A 9,705-nucleotide genomic window follows, 5' to 3' on the forward strand; every position below is an offset into this window, starting at 1 on the left:
TATGAACCGCATATCTTCCTTTAAAACTAACCGGTGTAAGTTTAAACTTAAGTAAGACCCGTTAGGAATCTAATAGGTTATTAAAACCTTCGTTCCAGATTTAGGAGGCCAGTACAAGATATTTGCACTTGCTGATTGTATACGGCTGGGAAAATTTGTATAATTTGCTCAGGTAAATACTTTTAACTTATTTTCCCTTATACGGGCTTGGGGTACGGTATATAAAATACCGCTTGGTCGGGTATCAAATTTTTAATCATATGAAGGTTAAATCATTGAGATAACCCGTTTAATATATTTTGTTTGTTTTAAGCCTTTGGGGGTTTAATGACCATGTCCTGGATATCCTCGACTCATTCATTGAAATGGCCACGACTTAAGTACGGGGCGTAGGCATACACCTGCCGGTGCGTATGTAAAAGTAATATACCCGCCTGATCAAGAATAACTCGTCGTGGGATATATTATGTGGTGTGTCTGTTAATCTTTAACCCGGTATTCAGCCCGGGCTACTGAACGTATAACGAACATATAATTCTTTTACAAGTTTATTTTTAAATAATTATCCCAAGTTATAAAAGATTATTTGTGCCTTGTGCATTCAAATCAATTTTCTTAAAACATTTTCAAAAGTGTCAGTTAATTGTATTTACCAGTGTAAACTGACGTATTTTCCAAAAGGTTAAGTGCAGGTACTAGGCGGAATACGTTGGTTTCTCCCGAGTGACTTAAATAAAGAATCATGCAAGCTTTATCACTTGAAAAATCTGTTGAACAATATTTTTCTTTATTTTGATCTGCCTGTGGATCCTTTACATTCCGTTGTAATATTTTGTTACTTTCGATTCGGTTTGCAATATTTTACTTTTAGACTTCCGCTGTGCATTAAACTGTGATTGTTGACTATGATGATATCAAGTACGTCACGATACTCCCCACTGGGCCCACCGGTAATACGTGGAAATATTGGGGTGTGACAGTTTGGTATCAGAGCCAACATTGAGTGAATTAAACACTAGCCTTTTATGCTTAATCTCAATGACATAGTTGCACATTCCTTGACTTTCGAGTCTAGGCAAAAGGACTTAGGACTAATCCTAATCTTTTATTTTGTCCTTTATTGTTTTCTTGGTTGTTTCCTTTGTTGTTTGATAGGAACAGAAGATGCCACCACGTGTTCGAGGACGAGGAAGAGGCGGCAAGGCCCCAATCTTCACCAACCACGACCATGAAGCCGGGCCATCTCACCGGCGAACTCCATCAGTGACGATGAGCACGAGTCCCTAAGAGGATTGGAGGACATACTTAGAGCCTGCGAGGCGTTCTGTCTCGCTCAGCTCCTCACCTTCGTACCGTGACTCTTTCGGGCTCCATCAAGGCAACGAGTCCGATCATTCTCGCCACTCGTTTTTGCCATTGCAGCGGTCGAGTTCACATCGTGCTTTCGAGGACCCGACCCTGTATTTTCAGATCCGGTTCAATCCGGAAAATCAGGTGCAAGAACCAATGGGTTTTAACCCATTGGGACCAGAAGATCACTTCTTCGGTGACCATGCTATGGATATGGATGACGACCCCGATCCGGAGATGCCACCAAGTGGGACGCCGACGCATCCCATCGAAATTTCAGATGGATCGTCCTTTCACGGTTCACCATACCGAGGCCCAGATAGATATGAAGCAAGGTTTGCCTCGTACCCTTGGGAGTTTACTCCCCCTTTTAACCCAGCACCTCAACAGCAGCAGGATCCCTCTGAGGATTCTCGTTTTTAGGCGGTCACTCCGCCACCGCCACCGCCGCCAGAGCAACAGCCACCTCCGGAGCCGCCGAGGCGGAGAAGATCAAACGCACGGATGTCCGTGCGAGGGGGATTCCATTTCAGCACACCCCAACCTTCCAGTGGCAGTCACTACCCACCATTATATGAAGACCCGCAGATGGGAGGGCCTTCAAACCCTGTTTCCGAGGTGAACTCCGCGCCAGTCGCACCACCATCACCACCATATATGGGTTTTGATAACCCAATACCTTCATATGCCGGTGCAGCGGCGTATAACCCCTTTGAGCAGCCAGGCCATTCTGGCTATAACTACTACAATGCCCCCGATATTGACCCATACCTGGTAGCGGCAAACTATAATGCTCTTCATCCTGAAGGGCCCTATGGAGCCCCATATCAGACTGGGTACCCGACCTATGGGTACCAATACCCGCCACCTCCTCAACCTCCGCAGCAACAGCAGCCGCAGCCGCCGCAGATCCAATCACCGCAGCAGCAGGAGATTCTTCAAAGGTTGAGTCAGGTGGAGCGTGAGGTTCGAGAAGAGCGTAGAAGCCACCGGGGATTTCTTAAGGGTTTGGCAAGTTTAATCAAGGGGAAGAGCAAGAGGGATTTTTGAATTCCGTGTTTGTTTGTTTGTTTTGTATTTTAATTTTAATTAAGTCCCTGCGTGGACACCTATTTATGTACCTAGTCCCTGCGAGGACTTGTATTTTCAGTTTAGCCCCTGCGTGGGCAAGTTATTTCTGTTAAAGTCCCGTTTAGGGCAATTATGTACTCTTTTAATTATTAGTGGAATGTTTGAATTTAAAATTTCATTTTGTCATCATATGTATGAATATAATATATGAAATAAATATAAATATCATTCCTTTTATAAGATCTGCCCTTATTAAACAAAATCTTAAAGGTAAAACCTAGCCTATGTGTCATTTTAAGACAGGGCCATGATGGTAGTTCCTTATTAAGATTCAGATCCTTGTTAACATCTGAAAACATGTTAACACTCCTGGAAAATGTGATTCGATAAAATCGCATAAGTCATCCTTATATTGGATTCTTCCAATTCCTTTTTCTTAATTATCATTTAACTATCCATTATTAATGAAGTGCCTACGGGCCATAATTAATGTCTTTTGAGACTAAAAACAGTTGTAGTCTACGACTCCCCGTCAAGAAGAGGTAATGAACTACGATTCAAGCCTTAATGCCTCGATCCTATAAGATCATGGCTTATAATTTAAATTGTCCTTGTGACTTGGCCCTTTGTGCCATTATTATATTTTAATTGTAACTAAGGATTATTATAATCCTGAATGAATATGCTTAACAAATTAACCAATATGGTTTATTAATACCATGGTTCATAAATTATCAAGGCGACAATTCTGTTATAAACCTCTAAATAAATCATTGTTATCATTTTATGTAGCAATCAAGCTACATGGCAGAGTCTGAAGAAGTCAACAGTCACCCTCTGGAAAATCATGAAATTACCAGGATCAACATAACTGGGGAGGAACTTCGAGCATTAATTAATGATGCTGTTTCTAAAGCCGTCGATAGGCAGTTTAGGGAATCAAGTGGTACACATAGCAAGACCTCATCTGTACCCCATTCCAAATCACACCCTAAGTCTCATTCTGAGGCTCATAGTAAGCCACCTTATAAACATCATGAGTCAAAGAAGGACGATGCTCAACACTCCTCAAATCAGCATAGTGTTCCGTTTAAGAAGATTGTATTTGATCAAGAGCCACGTACAAAGACATGCTCCTATAAGTATTTCGTCTCCTGCAAACCCAGGGATTTCATTGGGGAAAAAGGAGCCATTGATTGCATGACGTGGCTAGACGAGATGGATACCGTGGTTGATATCAGTGGTTGCGCTGATAGGGATATTGTGAAGTTTGTGTCTTAGTCGTTTAAAGGTGAAGCTCTAGCTTGGTGGAGGTCTCTAATCCAAGCTACTGGGAAGATCCCATTGTACAATCTGTCTTGGGATCAGTTTGTTGCTTTGATCAAGGAGAATTTATGTCCTCAACATGAAGTTGAGAAGATCGAGACTGACTTTCTGACATTGGTTATGAAGAATTTGGACTGTCATGCATATCTTACAAGTTTTAATACCATGTCTCGATTGGTTCCTTACTTGGTGACGCCGGAACCAAAACGTATAGCCCGTTTCATTGGGGGTTTGGCCCCAGATATCAAAGCTAGTGTGAAAGCGTCTCGACCTACTACCTTTAGGTCTGTAGCTGATCTGTCACTATCTCTTACCCTTGATGCGGCCAGGCAGAGATCGCTTAGGAATTCGGATGAGGGAAAGAGGAAGCGTGAGAATGACAATTCACACCGTTAAGATAAGAAGCATAAGGGTAATTCTGATCACAAGAAGAGTTCGGGATTTAGAAAAGATGACCAACAGTCGGGTGAAAAGCCCAAATGCAAGACCTGCAAGAAGCGTCGTCTGGGAAAGTGCAGGCATGAATCGAAATCCCAATCACAGCCTAGGGCTTGTGGAATTTGTAAGTCTAGTGAGCATAAGATGTTGGAGTGTAAGAAGATAAAGGATGCGACTTGTTACAACTATAACGAGAAGGGGCATATCAAGTCCAACTGTCCAAAGTATGCCAAGAAACCTGAAGAAGGTAAAAAGACCAATGCTCGGGTATTTCAGATGAATGCTCAAGAAGTGATCCAGAATGATAACGTGATAACAGGTACCTTTCTTATTAATGATTTTTATGCAAGGGTATTATTTGATTCGGGTGTGGATAAATCGTTTGTTGATGATAAGTTTTGTAAGTTATTAATTCTGCCTGTTAAAACCCTAAGCATAAAATATGAAGTAGAATTGGCCGATGGTACCATAGAAACTGCTTCAACTGTGATAGATGGATGTTTTATATCCATTAGGAACCACTCCTTTCCGTTATCTTTGCTTCCTTTGAAATTAGCTGGTTTCGACATAGTGATTGGCATGGATTGGTTATCTCATAACCAAGCCCAAATTGTTTGTGACAAGAAGCAAGTGGTTATCAAGACTCCGTATGGTGAGCCACTTACTATACAAGGAGATACCCAGTATGGGTTGCCTAAGCAAGTGTCTATGCTTAAGGCGTCAAGATGTTTGAAGAAGGGTTGTGTCATCTATATGGCATAGGTGACCATTGATGAACCAAAGCCCAAGGTTGAAGACATCCCTGTCATTTCTGAATATCCAGAAGTATTCCCTGAAAAACTACTTGGTTTACCCCCCAGATAGGCAAGTGAAGTTCAGAATCGACATTATTCCTGGAGCAGCGCCAGTTGCAAGAGCACCTTACAGGCTAGCACCGATTGAAATGAAAGAGTTAAAAACTCAACTGGATGATTTGTTGGCAAAGAGATTTATTAGACCTAGCTCATCTCCCTGGGGAGCACCGATTCTGTTTGTAAAGAAGAAGGATGGATCGATGCGTCTATGCATCGATTATCGCAAGCTTAACAAGGTCACAATCAAGAACATATATCCATTGCCCAGGATCGACGATCTGTTCAATCAATTGCAAGGGGCAAGTTATTTCTCCAAGATCGATTTAAGGTCAGGTTAGCATCAACTGAAGGTTAGAGATGAAGATGTGCACAAGACTGCATTCAGAACTCGTTATGGTCACTACGAGTTCTTAGTGATGCCTTTTGGGCTCACTAATGCACCAAGAGCGTTCATGGATCTCATGAATCGCGTTTGCAAACCCTACTTGGACAAGTTTGTCATCGTCTTCATTGATGACATTCTTATTTACTCAAAGAATCAGGCTGACCATGAAAAGCACCTTCGTTGTATTCTTAAACTTCTTCAGCATGAGAAGCTCTACGCTAAGTTTTCAAAATGTCAGTTTTGGCTTCGTGAAGTTCAATTTCTTGGACATGTGGTTAGTGAGCATGGTATCCAGGTGGATCCCGCTAAGATTGAAGCCATCATGAATTGGCAAGAACCAAAGACGCCCACAGAGATTCGCAGCTTCTTGGGTCTGGCAGGATATTACAGGCGTTTTATTTAAAATTTCTCAAGGATCGCAGCACCCCTAACTTCATTAACTCGTAAGAATATCAAGTTTGACTGGGGTCCTAAGCAGCAAGAATCCTTTGACATTCTTAAACAGAAGTTAAGCAATGCACCTGTGTTGACATTGCCTGATGGAATAAAGGAATTTGTGGTATACTGCGACGCATCGCACACTGGTATGGGATGTGTGCTCATGCAGAAAGGCAAGGTTATTGCCTATGCTTCTCGACAATTAAAGGTGCACGAAAAGAATTACACCACCCACGATTTGGAATTGGGTGCCGTTGTACTTGCACTAAAACTTTGGAGGCATTATTTATATGGTACCAAGTGTGTGATCTATTCTGATCACAAGAGCCTTCAACATCTGTTTAATCAGAAGGATCTGAACATGAGACAGCGTCGGTGGATGGAGACACTGAATGATTATGATTGTGAAATCCGATACCATCCAGGCAAGGCGAATGTAGTCGCCGATGCTTTGAGCAGGAAAGAAAGAGTTAAGCCCATTAGTATCAATGCCAAGAGCATTGAATTGAAGAATAGTTTAAATGAAAGATTGTTAGCCGTTCAGAAAAAAGCTGTATTAGAAGCTAACTATCCTAATGAAAAATTGGGAGTAACTGCTGAACAATTATCATATGGCAAGGACGTAATTCTGAGATTGAATGGACGAATATGGGTTCCAATTTATGGAGGACTCAGGGACGTTATCCTCCAAGAAGCCCATAGTTCCAAATATTCTGTTCATCCTGGAAGTGATAAGATGTACCAGGATTTAAAGGCAAATTACTGGTGGATAGGTTTGAAGAAATTTATAGCCACTTATATGGCCAAATGTCTGATGTGTGCTCAAGTTAAGGCAGAACATCAGAAGCCCTCAGGATTGCTACAACAGCCTAAACTTCCCACCTGGAAGTGGAAAATGGTAACTATGGATTTTAACACTAAGTTACCAAAGACAAAGCGAGGAAATGATACTATTTGGGTTATAGTAGATAGACTGACTAAGTCAGCCCACTTTTTACCTATTAAAGAAACACACAACTCAGATAAGTTAGCTCAGCTATACGTGGATGAGATTGTATCTCTTCACGGAGTGCTAGTGTCTATCATCTATGATAGGGATACGAGATATACATCACATTTCTGGAAAAGTTTTCAGCAATCCCTAGGCACTCGATTAAATTTCAGCACTGCATATCATTCCCAGACGGATGGTCAAAGTGAACGTACTATGCAGACACTCGAGGATATGCTACGAGCTTGTGTTATTGACTTAGGGGGAAGTTGGGATGATCATCTTCCATTGATTGAATTTTCGTATAATAATAGCTATCATTCCAGTATTCAAGCTGCACCTTTTGAAGCTTTGTATGGAAGAAAGTGCAGTACGCCCGTCTGTTGGGCAGAAGTTGGAGATGTCCAACTAACAGGACCTGATATAGTCCTGGAGACGACAGATAAGATTGTACAGATACGAAATCGTCTCAAAGCTGCCAGGGATAGGCAGAAAAACTACACAGATAAAAGGCGTAAACCTCTAAAGTTCGAGGTTGGTGACAAAGTATTACTGAAGGTATCACCCTGGAAAGGGGTAATGCGATTTGGCAAGAAAGGCAAGTTAAGCCCAATATACATAGGACCATTCGAGATCATCGAATGTGTCGGAACAGTGGCTTACAAGTTAAACCTGCCTGAAGAGCTCAGTGGTATTCATAATGTGTTCCACATCTGCAATCTAAAGAAGTGTCTAGCTGATGAATCGCTAGTCATGTCACATGAAGATGTGCGTATTGATGAGAGCTTAAAATTTGTTGAAAAACCTTTGTCGATCGAGGATCGACAGGTTAAGAAGCTTCGAAAGAAACATGTACCGATTGTAAAGGTTAAATGGGATACCCGTACAGGTCCCGAATACACGTGGGAGGTAGAGTCCACAATGAAACAGAAGTACCCTCATTTATTTCAGTAAATCTCGAGGTCGAGATTTCTTTTAAGGGGGGTGAGGATGTAACACCTCATAAAATCGTGACCAATATAACGAAGACACGTGTCATGGACTTTAAACGTGTAAGGAATTATTTCCGAGGGACAAAAATTGCCAAACAATGTAAATATGTGAATAAAGGGATCCAAAGTGTCGACATGCCTAACTGGTGCCTCTGATTGACCTCACACGAAGTTCGTATTCTTTAAAAGAATAATTTGATGAACATTGGAAGTCGTTTGTGCTTAAAATAGGGATCTTGTGAAACATAGGGGTTAAAAGTGTCAACATGTTGAAAGTACCTCTGAGTGACCTTTTAACGATCCCAAAAACATTGTAACGATTATATTTTTGCCCGCAAGAATAATGGATATGAATTCGTGGAGTTTTGACACGCATAAATAAATAAAGTGTTAATTCCAAGAAATAAAGGTCAATAGCGTCAACGTTGAAATTCAGGACTTTTCGGGTGACCGTATAACTAATCGGGAGCTTAACGGAGTTTGTTTATGACTCAGGGTCCTTAAAAATCAAGTTTGGGGGTTAAAAGTGCAATAAATGCACGTTAAATAAAGATTTGAAGGACCAGGGACCAAAATTGCAACATTTGAAAGTTTGTTGACCGGACCTGACCTCTACGCGGCCGCGTAGGTCCTCGGCCAAGCCTTACGCGGGCCGCCTAGAACCATCAGATGCAGAACTTGTTTGTTGCTAGTTCATTTTCACCTTTCAAAATTTATTCAAAACACACCCTCTGGAGCTCTTTGGACTTCAAGCAAAATTCCAAAAGCTCCTAATTTGTGCTAAGGGCCTTTGTAAGCAATCTTAGCCTCTCTAGTTCATGTTTTATTAGTCTAATGACCAAAAGTCAAAGCGGTCGTAATTAAGTTTTGACTTAGTGATTAATCACTAATGGTCCAGTCATTTTTCGAATTGAAAGTGGCTATGAGTTGGTAATTATGTGGGTAATAAGTCCTTAAAAGGGCACCCCCCCTGATTATCACTCTAACTTGGTCAATTGTCGGGTCAAACTTAATATTAAGAAGTCAACAGAAGCTATTTTTGCAATTAAATTCATAATTAGAAAAGTAGAAGTTATGGAACCTGTTTTAACACTAAAATAACTTGGTAAATAATGTAAGAACATGTCTAAGCATGTTCAACCCGACAATTCTGAGTTTAGGCTCGGTTGAAAACCGAAAGTCGCAAAAGTAGACTTCTGCTTTGACTTTCAGTTCTGACCTGATTTAGATTGTTTTAGAAATGCCTTAGGGTTCCATTCGGACCATGTTATATGTTAGTATAACCTTCTGAGTTTATACAATGTGGTTCCTTTGTAATTCGTTGCGTGTTTCCGTTAAATGCCTAAAATTGACCATTATGCCCTTTTAATGTAAAACGATATTTTTGAAAATGTGAGAGCGCAAAAATCTTTATTACTGATTTATAAACTTGTCCTAAAAATTTGACATCAGTTTGAGGTTTAAATTAGGAGTTATGCTCAATATCGTAATTTGAAAGCTTTTTATTAATTAAACGACATATGTGGCCTAAAGCCTATTTAAACCCAAATTTCGACACCAAACTTTTTACCCACTGATGTAATATAATATTTTGGGATTTTTGAAGATTTTTAATTATTTTTAAACTGATAATAACATAGGGTTCTTGCTTTGATTCGGTAATTGACGGTTATACCCTTTTGCTAATAAAATGAGTTTTACATAACATTTTGATACCAAACCTTTTGCTACTGATTTTATACGATAAATAAAATATATAAGCCTTATAGACTGATAAAAATCTCAGCTTTTCTTTTATAACCTGAAAATCGCTTAAAACCGACTTTTTACGCGTTTTAAACGCACAGTATGGGTTAAAAC

The sequence above is a fragment of the Helianthus annuus genome, chromosome 6 (assembly GCF_002127325.2).
Source record: "Helianthus annuus cultivar XRQ/B chromosome 6, HanXRQr2.0-SUNRISE, whole genome shotgun sequence".
NCBI classification, from domain to species: Eukaryota; Viridiplantae; Streptophyta; class Magnoliopsida; order Asterales; family Asteraceae; genus Helianthus; species Helianthus annuus.